The sequence below is a fragment of the Vulpes lagopus genome, chromosome 4, assembly GCF_018345385.1.
Source record: "Vulpes lagopus strain Blue_001 chromosome 4, ASM1834538v1, whole genome shotgun sequence".
In the NCBI taxonomy this organism is placed as follows: domain Eukaryota; kingdom Metazoa; phylum Chordata; class Mammalia; order Carnivora; family Canidae; genus Vulpes; species Vulpes lagopus.
Genome location: NC_054827.1, coordinates 39,002,082 through 39,015,088, shown reverse-complemented (window position 1 = coordinate 39,015,088; position 13,007 = coordinate 39,002,082). Strand labels below are relative to the sequence as shown.

The window sequence follows — 13,007 nt, the reverse complement described above, 5'->3', positions numbered from 1 at the left end:
ACACACACACTTTCTGCCTGGGCCAGCAACTTCACCCTTAGCTACTGGCCCAGGACAAATGAAAAGTTTTGTTTATGACAGCATCTGAGAGCAGCTAAGTATTTTGGAAGGGAAGGCAGGTCTAGACTCGAATTCACGGTGATGATGGGGGAGGAGTCATGAGAAACGGCACAAGAAAGCAAATGCTTTGAAACACAGGTTTCAACAGGATAAATGACATATCCACAACAGGTTCTCTGGGACATGGGTTGCGGGGAGACGGATTCTAAAATTAAGTAGATGCCAAATCTGCCCCCTGACAAGAGGCCCAGGGAGCCAGGCCTCAAGATGAAACACAATGAGCTGAGCCCAATCTCTGCCTCTCAGATGGGATACATTTGTAGGCAGCTGGACATGGCCTTGGCAACTCCAGAAGCCCCATGTACAGCAGCACGAGGGGTCATGAAGGAGGTCAAGGTCTCAGGACTGTATCTCAGAGCTGAGGGTCCCCTGCTGTGGTAACAGACACCTGGGGTGAAAACCACCTCCACTGCCCCCCTGAGGGTCCCCCTGAGGACCCTAGGCAAGCCTTGTAACCCTGCCCAAATTGTAATATGAAGTAGGTGAGACCACACTGAACTGCAAGGTCTCCATAAACGCTTGTCTTCTTCCAATCTACCCCATTTCTCCCACTCAGGAAACCACAGTAGGAAAGAAGAAATGCTTAAGCCTTTTTTCTACCCAGAGAAAGACATTTTTCTCTCTTGTCTTTCCTCTTAGAATATGTTAATAAGTAACGCTCACTCCTGTGAACATCCTCCTAGTGTATCAGTGTTTATCACTGCAGGCTACATGGAGAACATTAACGTGCATAGTAATATATCAGGGTACCTGGAAGACACATCTCCTGAACCGAACATCTGACCAGAGTTCAAAAGACAGACCTAATGTAAAATTATTAATCTGGGGTACCTGGGGGGCTCAGTGGGTTAAATGTCTGCCTTTGGCTCAGGTCATGATCCCAGGGTCTGGGATTGAGCCCCACATTGGGTTCCCTGCTCAATGGGGAGTCTGCTCCCTCTCCCTCTGCTCCCCCTTACTCATGCATGCTCTCTCTCTCTCTCTCATTAAATAAACAAATAAAATCTTTTTAAAAAGAATTCGTTTTAAATAAAATAAATTTTTAAAAAATTCTTATTAAACAGCTTTGAAGAATTATTTTTATAACTCATTCCAAAAACATGATCATAGGCAAAATGACAGATAGATCAAGGCATTGCTTTTCCACTACTGAATCTACCTGTTTGATTTAATCTATGGAACCAATATTTGCTTCAGAACACAGCAATGATATAAATAGGATCACTCTCATCAAAGAACAGAAAGTAACATGCACTTAAAATTTTGAAGTACAACCTTCCAAAGAAGAGCCCATGGAGTTGCCAGTTTAAGGTATAGCACTTGGTAGAGTACATGCTTTTCTTTTCTTATTAATTACATGGAAGCAAAGATGCTAAATATCCCACAGAGAATCCAAGAAATAATTGTTAAAAGTGAAGTAGCCAGAGTATCAGAAATTTAATTTGAAGGGACACCTGGATGGCTCAGTTGGTGAAGCATCTGCCTTTAGCTCAGGTCATGATCTCAGGAGCCTGGGATCGAGCCCCGCGTTGGGCTCCTTGCTCAATGGGGAGCCTACCTCCCCCTGCTACCTCCCTCTACCTGCTTGTCTCTCTATGTCAAGTAAATAAATAAAATCTTTTTTAAAAATTTAATTTGAAGTTCAAGAGTCAAAATAATACTCTCAATAGAGTTATCAAGACAGAAGGTCACAGAAGAACTTTGAGTGTGAAGAAAGAAAGGTATCATCAATCTACATTCAAGTGCCAGAAGAATGGGAATTTACCAAAACATTAACCTGGCCCTGGGTGGCAGGACATGGGGGCTGTGGCAGCGTACTGTCTCAAGAGGAATCTTCTTTCTCATGAAGAAGTCTAAGTCCTTAAGAGATGCATAGACACTAACAAGCAATGGTCATTAACATTTTTAAATCCTCCAATATAAAAGAATCACTATTATCCAGAAAGTCTGAGCACACTGGAGGAATCATCTTTGCTGGAATCCTTGGTTTGAAAACGCTCTCCATTTTGCACCATCGCTTTCTGTTGCAAACTCCAGCCCCAAACATCTTCAGAGTAAAGAACATTTTAAATGAAGAACATAAATGGTCTTACAGATAAGAGATCACAGCGAGCATTAAATTCTGTTGGAATCACCCCAAAGGATCCCCTGCTCTATCACGGATCATCCACACGTTCTATGCCAGTGACTTATGCGTGGCCACCATCACACACTCTGCCTTTATTCAGTCAACATTGTGGGATGTGTATGTGTCCACAGATATCACCTACAGAGCAGTGTCTGAAGTCACCACGTAGGACAAAGCCTGGCCAAGAGTCTGCACCACCACAAATTTTCAAAGCAGAGGAGTATGCTCGCTGTGAAGATCCACGGTAGCCCAGAGAGCAGAGAAGACCCCTGACCATCCTCATATGGATCTCAAACTCATGAGACAAACAACAGTGGGAGCATGTACCCAACTTTCTGGGGCCAGAGCCATAAAATCATGAATTCAGGACTACAGAAGCAATGATCCCGTATCCACGAGCTTTTCCTACTGAGAGGAGTTAAAGCTAAGCCTGTCCCCTATGGTGAGGGGAGAGGGTTCCCTGACCAAAATCTCGGCAATATAAACCAAAGCACACAATGAAAACAATGGGGAAGATCATGGCTTAGGTCAATACAAATGAGTTCTGAATAGTGGAACCCCACTTCAGAGAAGGGATTGAGCCAGAGGAGCATTTATGGGACAAAATGAATCTTCCTTTTATCAAAAGTCACCACAAACTCTATACGCATAGGGAAGGCCCATCATATGTTTAAAATAATTTGATCTACCAAATATGATTATATGTAACTCTTGAATATGCCTTTATTGTAAAAGGTACCAAAAGTACAGACGTTGAGGTACTAATGCTCAGAAGGCATTTTCATGAGTCAGAGCCCAACCAAACACAGGTAGATGGTATCAACTAAGCACTGAGTGGGTCTTGCTTCTCAAAAGTATAACCTCCACATCTTTATTTTTTTTTAAAGATTTTATTTATTTATTCATAGAGGCACAGAGAGAGAATGAGAGGCAGAGACGCAGGCAGGAAGAGAAGCAGGCTCCATGCAGAGAGCCTGACGTGGGACTCGATCCAGGGTCTCCAGGACCACGCCCTGGGCTGCAGGCGGTGTTAGACCGCTGCGCCACCGGGGCTGCCCACCTCCACATCTTTAAAATACTGGGGTTCACTGGAGCAGCTTCCACTCAGTATTTTCGCTTCCCTGAATGGGGATTTCTTACTTGTGAGTTTCCTATTCTCTGCTTCCTTGATGCCTTTGGGCCTCTGGATGGTAATGATAAGACCATTTACTCTCTTCTGATGACCCAGACAAGAACCTCAACTTTGTCCACATAGACCAACACCACTGGAGTCCCATAATTACAGAAAGTTGCTGAATGCGGGCAGCTCTGACGACCAGGTTTTGTTCCATTTCAACTAAAGTAAGACGCCACAGAGAAAATTTTTTAACTGCACCCAGGAAAATTTACTCTGATGAAATTTCAGCTTTCCAAAGATTTGAGGAAACACTAAAAGTACACATGAAACAACCAAAACAGAGTAAACGTCTAGGTTTATTTCCACAAAACACATGTCTCTGTATGGCAACCACAGAGAGCGGCTGGGAGGTGATCTAATGGAAAACCCACCTTTTCCCACACAAATGTAAAACATCCTCGGTAAACAGAACGTCAGAGTCACTACTATCAAGATCATAATAGCATTTTTCTCGGTGATTATAACGTCAAGTCATCCCATCTTTAATTTTCAAGTTTCAAAAAAATGTCCTTTTCCAGGTAACAGAGGCCCTGCCACATTGGCTGAAGTTATTACGTGATGACATCCGGGGTCACCCCCAAACCCCCAGGAGACCTCAGACCATCGGGTCAGAGATAACTCCGTTCCCCCATTTCATCAGCACACCCTCAACACAGGGAGGGGCTAGGATGGTAACTCTGGCCATCCCAGCACCACCTGAAGGGAACAGAAACTTCAGGCTGTTCTCCTGAAAACTGAGATCTCCCTATTTATCAAAATCTTCTCCCCAGATTAAGTGTGCTTCAAAGTGTCCTCCCCCACATTTGATAGACAAATCCCCATCTCTTCCTTTTGTCTGCACTTGCTGGGCCGACAGGGGGTTGGGGTGGGCCCTGGCCCTACTCCCCAGAGCAGAGTCTGGGCATGGTGACCCCCAACTCTGGAGGGCAGCCCTTCACCCCAACTCATTCCTCCATCTGAGAGGACAATTATGCAGAAACCTTCTCAGCACCTGAACAGGACTGCAGACCCTATAAAAGGCACTGGCTCCCGAGAATCTGTTCAAGTAGGTGTCTTGGATCACAATTCTGCCCTGGCCGGTGATTAAAATAATCCCTTGATCCTCAGCCTACCTTGAAGGGAAACAACCCCGTCACCAAATGTACACGTACGACCTGCCAAGGACCACACGGGGGTGAGAAGCACGTCTAAGCGCTGCATCCTGAAGCTTCGGATTCAGCACCGCATCTACAGCTGCTGACGTCTGTGGCCCAGATGACATTATAAGCAACCTCCTATTGTCGTCTTTCCTTATTTCCTGTATTCATAGTGGGATGTATTACCAGATCATTAAATATGGTTTGGGGGGAACTGAAACGCCCCTCACGTGCAATTTTGGAGCTCTCTCATCTATTCATATTCTCCACAGTTGGTTGATACTTCATTAGTTTAATGAGTGTTTTTCTTCTCCTCCAACAAATGTCTGTTACTAAATTAAGCACAAACGTCCAACGGAAGGGTTTGTCTGGGACCATTAGCCTCCACCCCACCCCATCCTTCTTTCCAGCTGTCAGTGTGGACTCGTGGTACGTTAGTTCATGAGAGTTTAGAATGTGTTTCTCCCACTTGCCTGTCATACTCCCCCAAACCAAGGCAAGGGGAAGAGAAATTTATCTGTGAATAAAGAATGTGCATTTAAGTGCACCTAATCATACCCAATATTTGCCTGTATTGCAAGAACACAGAGATCATTTATCTCCTCTGCCCTCACCCTCTGTTCTCATACTGCAGTGGCTTCTGGGCTTCTCCTGGTGGCCTTGATGTGGCTGCATCCTGCGGAGTTCAACCAGCAGCACGCCGTGCACCCCCCACCCCCCACCCCAAGCAGGGCCCCACGGCCCATGCAGCCTCTGAGATGACTCTTCCTGGATAGAATGAACACTTTTTCCCTCCCCTGCGACTTTCCCTTCAGGGAAGGCAGTATGTCACCGTGGCTCATGTCCCATCTGTGAGCAAAACTGGGGTGAATGAGCACCTTCCCCAGGGCTGGGGGAAAACGCCTTCCAAAACGCACACTCGCCCCACCAGGTCCACTGTTGCCACGTGCCTGTAAGGGGGTCTGGAAGATTCACCCTGGTGTGGACCGCCGCAGGCTCTCGCAGTCGGGGCTTCCTCCCTTCTCTCTCTCAGAGCAGCAAAATGATCCCAAGCAGACAAGGAGCTTTGTGAGGAGGAACGTCCCCACGCCTGGCCTGACACTATGGAGCCCGTAAACATTTATCATTACCACTACTCTGATACTCAAATCAGAGGCTTTGAAATTGAGGCAACAAAGGCCTTGGAGTCACAGGTTGTGGGTGACCACAACCAGACACTGGTCCGGGCTATCCCATGAGCTTTGACCACCAGCTATAAATCAGGGGTTCCCAGCACGCCCTGGTTCAGTGATGTGCTAGAGTCGCTCACAGAACTCTGGGAAACAGGTGACTTACTAGATCACTTATTTATTATAGAGGATATGACTCAGGAGCACCAGATGGAGCTGATGCCTGGGGCCAGGTATGGAGGTGGGTGCAGAGCTTCATGCCCTTTCTCGAGGTGTGCCAGCCAGGAAGCTCTTTGAATCCCTTCAGTTTGGGTTTAGGGATGTTTTTATAGAAACTTCACTACATAGACATGATTGATTAAGTCATTAGCTATTGGTATTTATTTAAGTTCAATTTGCTTTGGGAAGCCTGGGTGGCTCAGTGGTTGGGTGTCTGCCTTCAGCTCAGGTCGTGATCCCAGCATCCCAGGATCGGGTCCTACATTGGGCTCCCTGCATGGAGCCTGCTTCTCCCTCTGCCTGTGTGTCTGCCTCTCTCTCTGTGTCTCTCATGAATAAATAAATGAAGTCTTTTAAAAAATAAATAGATAAGTAAAATAAAAAAAAATAAAATAAATTCAATTTGCCAACATATAGTATAACACCAAGTGCTCATCCTGTCAAGTGTCCGTCACTGAGTTATCCCATTCCCTCACCCACTTCCCCTTCCACACCCGTTCATTTGTTTCCCAGAGTTGGGAGTCTCTCATGGTTTGTCTCCCTCTCTAGTTTTTCCCACTCAGGTCCCCTCCTTTCCTTTATAATCCCTTTCACTATTTCTTATATTCCCTGTATGAGTGAAATCATATGATGATTGTCCTTCTCCAATTGACTTACTTCACTCAGCATAATACCCTCCAGTTCCATCCACGACAAAGCAAATGGTGGGTATTTGTCCTTTCTGATGGCTGAGTAATATTCCACTGGTAACTGATCTAACCCCTGCTCCCCCTCCCCTCCCTGGAGGTCGGGTGGTGCTGGGAGTTCCAATCCTTTAATCACCCCAGTCTTTCTGGGGACAAGCTCCCATCCTGAAGCCATCGGGGCACAGCCACAGGCCATCACATTAGCGTATGAGAGACACTCATCACTCAGAGACAGCGAGGACCCTGGGAGCCAGAACTGAGACCCAATGCGCTGCAGCCCGGGGTCACCACGCAGGTTCACTCCCTGCGGGTTTCCAACAAATGCACAATGACACGTGTCCACACAGAGGTGTGCTGTGGGAGGGGTATGAGAGAAACTGGCCCTATCTACGTGGTTTTGCCGTGAACCTCAAATTGGTCTAAAAACCTAAGTCTGTACTCAAACACAAAGACCAAATATATCTTTTTTTGTTGGACTGCATCCAGATTCTACTAAACTTCTCTTTACTCTGCATCCTGATTGCCGAGCTCAGCCACGGCAGACCTGAAGGAACGGGCTTTCCCCAAGGGTGACTGGATCCTGCAGGGATGGGATATTAACCCCACATGATGAAGACACAGCCAATGGTGACGGCTTCCCCAGCGTTTCCCAACAGAAGACGTGGGGACAGAGGTGGAAGCAGGTGGTGAACGCAGAGCCTAAGTGATACCACCAAGCTTTCCCGCATCTTGGTTAGCGATTCCTAGACACACCTGCTTTACCTGATTTAAAAAAAAAAATCCATACAGACGTTAGAAAACACACGGATGACACATCCCTGCCTTCATCAGCCATGCAAAGCAAAGTGCACGATGACTGGAAATGGCACCTATTTCAGATTTAAGCTCTGAAGAGTGAATTCACTAGCAGAGAGATGTATTGTGCCTTCTGTTTGTGGTGGCATCTCAATTAATTGTCTGGTCTTTGAGCAATGGAAGTCATCAAGGCGCAGGCAGCCCCTCCCCCCCAGATACTGAAGCTTGTGTGAATCATCACGGTTCGCCTCTGAATTATGAAACACACACTCCTTTTGTTAAGCAAATTAAACATAATGGCATCTGTGCGAGATCGATAAATGGGAAACACACATAAAAATAAAGAGATGCCATATTCACAAATCCAATTCTGGGTCCCAGCGGCTGATAGCTCGAGAGGACCTGCCTGGGACCCATGGTCAGTGCACGTGGCGGCCCTCAGAGCTCCCAAGGGAAGCAGGACAGCAGGGAGGGAGGCGCAGGCCCTCACACTGTCCTCCTGCTGCGTCTTCTCAGCTTCCACAGACAGACGACCTGGGACGGGGAAGAGCTGGGGCCTGGGACCTGGCCAGCCCCACAGCCCGGGTGCTTCTCCCGCAGCTGATGCCATGGCACTTCCATCCACCCGCCAGCCTCCTGCCTCCCTCTCCTGTCCCCATGTGTGCCATGGCAGCTTGCCTTCTCCCCCACCCCTGGACACCCACCTGACCTGGCAGCTCCCGAGCCTGCCCCAGGGGAGCAGGGGCTTGCCTCAGCAATTGTTGGAGGTGGTGGGCCTAGGCCACGGTCAGGCACCCTCCCTACCCCATGGGAACCAGACCAGCTCACAGGGACCACACAAGGTAGAGGGACCTGAGGGGGATGGTGGGGGGACACAGGAGGGGGCAGCAGGATGCAAGGGGCCCCCCAGCACTGGCGGCCATCCTCTCCCTACGCCCATGATTCCACTGCAGTTACCTAAACCTCGTAGCTCAGGACCCTTCACACGGAAGGACGTGCAGCTAGCGCCCTGCCAGGGTGGTGAGGTGCCCATGGGTCACTGAGGGCGTCCCCAGGTCCCCATGCAGCTCGGCCACACCCCCAGACAGCCCAAACCCCAGGCGGGCTCGCCCCAGGCCTCAGCAGCATGCCTGCCCCTGACAGCAGCTCCCACATGAAGGTCCTCCCCAAACATGACACCAGGACAACACAGGAGCTGCTAGTGTTCATACTCCAACAACACGGCTTCTCTTGGCCCCAACCTTGAGTTCAGATCTCCCGCAGACCTCCGAGAAACCTAAACACTGTGGCGATAAGCTGAGAAAGCCAGTGTGGCACCCTGTCTGAGCACACCCTCAGGAAGCCAGTGCAGCTTGTCCCACAAGAGCACCCGGGGCACCCAGGGGACCCCCGACAATGCAGACACAGCTCCCAGGGGACAAGGGCAGGGCTCATCAGGTGCTGCAGGGGTCCCTGAGCACACGCGGGCCCCTGCCTGGTGCCCCTGGGGGCTGCAGTCTCTCACTCTGCAGAATTTGGACCTGGGAACCAAAATTCTCCAAATGTAATTTTCATCAGATGAAGTTTCTTGTTTTTCAAAGCAACTTCTCACAGGTTAGGGGGTGATCCTTGCAAATGCTATAGTCACCGTAAGGGTGGTCACTAGCGCCCAACTGTCTGACCCTGAGCAGTGGCGTCATGGTGTGTGACTGTGCCGCACAGCCCCAAGGCGCCAGCTCCTCACATCAGGGACCTTCCACCACAGCTTCCACCAGGTCCCGCCAGCTGGGTTCAAGCCCCAGTGCCTCCCTACCCCCCCTGCTCTAACCCAGACCGGGGCTTTCACAGCTCTGCTCCCATCTCTTCTTCCCCCTGACCCCCCCCAGGTGGCCCCGCAGCAGCTCACAGGACCAGCTGGGCCCACAGAGCCCCAACCGAGCTACCTCAGTCACAGAGCACTGGGGATGGAGACCCCAGAGCCAGTGGGAGCAGGGGATGTTCTGGGAGGAGGCAGCAGTTCAGAGGATACCTGATGACGGTGGGCAATCCCCCGGGCAGAGCCCCATCCCGAGCTCAGGGTGGCAGGGACAGGCCACAGGCCAATCAGGAGTATGTGGCCATCACTCCCTGCAGACAGGCGACAGGCTGTGCTGGGGGAGCGGCTCCGGGCTCTCCATTCACACGGAGGGGCCACATGCCTGGTCTCCTCCTGTGGGTACCGGGGCTGCTAACCTGCTGTGCCTGGTGACAGTCCTGCCCCACCCAGAACACAGGAAGGAGGCCATGAAGGCACAGATGGGAGGATGGGGAAACTCTTCCTGCAGGAATGAGAAGGACCCGAAGGCCATGGAGGACGGAGAGAAACGGTGGGTGCTGCCTCTGCCTGGCCTGAGCCGAAACCTCCCGAGGCCCCAACATCCCGTCCTGCCCTGGACGGCAGCCCATGCCACCTGCCACACTGTTATGGCCCAAGCCAGGACCTGGTCATCAGTGGAACTTCCTCAGTCCTGCCCTCCTGCCAGGTCAGCATCAAGCAGATCAAGCAACACATGCCCCAGCCATCACACAGGACGCTGCTCCTGAGGTGCCCCTGCGGCCTCAGACCAGCCACCCCACCGGCCCCAGCAATGCCCCCTTGCCACCGTCAAGCAGCACCCCTGCCCCCCAGCACAAGGCAGCCTCAGGTCTCCCTTATTCCTAGGCGTCTCCAAGGTCTGAGGCAGGACCACCATTACCCGCTGGGTGGCGCGGGCCACAGGCTGCAATACCAGCACGTGGCCACGAGATGGCACCGGGTCAGGAGGGATCTGCCCCTCTGGTCTGAGTCGGCGGAGGGTGTGGGACCACAGGCCCGCCCCCGGGCTACAAGTTGAGAGAGTTCAGCTCCTGTCTGGCCATCCATGGTGGGAGGCCAGGTCCCCATCACTGGCCGCCCCAGACCTCTGGACCCTCTGGCCAAGGGCCCAGGAGGAGACAGTCTCAAGCTGCCCAGGTGGTTCCGGCAAGTCCCAGGTAAGTGTGGTGGGAAGGCGGTTCCCTCCCAGACACCCTTCACACTCAGGCTGGCTGTGACCTGCACTCCACATGTTGGGACCAAACTGCCCAAATTCTTAGAAGGGGAGGCTAAATGATGCCTCTAGATGGCCTGGGAACAGCGTGGGGACAGCCTGGGGACCCTGCTCGAGGGACAGCCCAGTCCCACTTCAGGATATATGGCAAGTCACTGCGGCCCACAGGGCCGAGGGCCCTGGGAGAGACTCTGGTCCCAACCAGGCTGGTTCTCTGTCAGTATCAAAGGCCTTTTGAGCTTTTTCACCAAAAAAGAAACTGTTTGAAACATAGAACGACAGTATTTTGAGATAAAGGTTACAGTACATATTTTCTTTCAAATATGCAAAATGGCCCCAAACAGAAAGTCCTTCAGAAGTGAGCACAGGAAGGGTGAGCTCACTGAGTTGACTCTGCTGTGTTCAGGTGTCCCTCTTGTTGTCTCTGCAGTCTTGGCCTGGGGATTCCGCCCCAGCATCTGTTCGGGGGGGAGGTCAGGACTCAACCCCGGGCTGCAGAAGCTCATCCCACTAACAGATGCAGCAGAGCTGGATTTCCCACACCTCCCACAGGGTCAGCAGCAGGCCTGGCCTCGGAGCATGACGCTTGGCCCAACACAGGCCCCACAGCCCCAATTCCCCAGCCTGTCCCAGAACCTCTGCCCTCCTTCCCGAGGGACAGCTTGTTGTGTCCCAGTTTAAAAGAGGACTGCCCAGAAAAGGTCCAGATGCTGCATTATTTGGGACTCTCACATCTTAGCAATTCACCACTGGAACTCGTAGGAGTAAGTTAGGGAGTGAGACTGAAAGGAGGATGCTGGTCTCAAGATCCCAAAACACGACTTTGGGCCTCGGTTCTGCCACGTGGGAACCATCTCTCAATGTCTCCCTGCCTCTGCCTCCTACGAGCACCCCACTCTTCTCAGGGCTGGCTTCCTCACCCACGAGAGGGGAGGAGCCTTTGGAGGGCCTTTCAACCAAAAAGATACGAGAAACAAATAGAGAATAAAAGTATAACCATGAAATATAAACAGCTCCACACGTAGAGACAAAACAAAGCACCCTTTAAAAGGCACACATGGGATGGTGTGGTAAGTAAGGAAACCCTGGGAATCGTGAAGCAACACGCACACAGGACGGTGACAGAGCAAGACGCCGAGGGAGGTCCTCACTCATCCAACACCAAGGCCAAGAACCGTAAAAGATGATGATGAGACTTGTCTGATTTTGAGGTCGGGGGAGTTCAGACCCCTCAAGGATTCTTTAGCGTGGACGTTTTATACTAAGTTCCCAGGGTCCTGAGGGGAGGTGGTTCTAGTTGTAAATATTTAACCAGACTAGAAACATATCAGTCATCGTGCACAAGCCAACCCAAAACTCGCCTCACATTCGATGTGTTCCCCCAACTCATTGGTCACACGGGAACAAACCTGTTTTGAAAATGCAGACGGAACAGCAAAATACATCATGCCCAATAAATACTAGATATTATCCTATCAGAAATAGAAGGTGTCCCATTACTGGGTTGTGTTTACCCCCAACAGCTCTACAAGGGTGGAGGCGGCAGTCTGGCCACCTACCTCCCTCTCTGCACCCCCACTCCCTCAGCTCCAGGGAAGAGCTGAGGCCTGCTGAGCATCCACCAGGCCTCTGCCAGTACAAGTACAGCAGCCACGACTTCTGCTGGCAGAGGCTCCTGACACATTTGCCGCCACAACAAAAAGAACACATATATTGTATTTGTTTGCTTTGTGGTCATTACTGTTGTCAAAGTTAACTCCTCTTATTTTAGGATTTACTTTTCAACATTATGCTGCCTATAAACTGAAAAATCTAGATCTGTTAGGAAAACCAACAAACCTCTTAACTCTCCAACACCTGCCCTGTTCCCTACAGGAACACATTTTCAGTGCATTTAATTGAATATTCTGGTATTCATCTCCATTTCTCTGAATGATACACTTACATTGCTACTTCTCAAGTTTTCAGATTTAGGCATTTTCTATTGACTTTTCCTACACTATGAAGATGGGGACCTACCTCTCAATCACAAATATATCCAGATCTCTTTCTCTCTCTCTCTCTCTCTCTCTCTCTCTCTCTTTCACACACACACACACACACACACACACACACACGTTCTCTATAGTCCCATTCAGTTTTTTTTTTTTCCCATTCAGTTTTATTACAATTTCTATCAGGTTAATATTAGACCCTTACAACATTACGACTTTGTAAATGCTACTCCCAGCTAGGCCATGTAGTATACCCTGATTAGTATTCCTTTCTTGCACTCCTTTTTGATTTTCCCGGAGTTATAAATATCTTATTTGTTTGCTTGGTTTCCACAGTCTGGCCATTTCGTCTTCTCTGTGTTTTCTGGGAGGCTCCTATCTTTTATCATAGGCGTTCTGTAAGTGTCTGATGATCCCGGGCTCCCTACTGATATTTAATACGGAGGCAAGAAGAAGCCAGTTGGGAACTGTGTGTGCCTGGAGAATTGGTGATAGTGGTATCATTACAGGCAATCACATTAAGCTCTTTCGATGGG

At 50.0% G+C, this 13,007-nt stretch overlaps 1 protein-coding gene across 4 annotated transcripts in view; it reads right to left on the bottom strand.

The window, feature by feature from the left end:
• Nucleotides 1-13,007, bottom strand: part of PTPRN2 (protein tyrosine phosphatase receptor type N2) — a 723,182-nt gene that overhangs the window by 542,336 nt on the left and 167,839 nt on the right. The gene's annotated exons all lie outside the window — the stretch shown is intronic.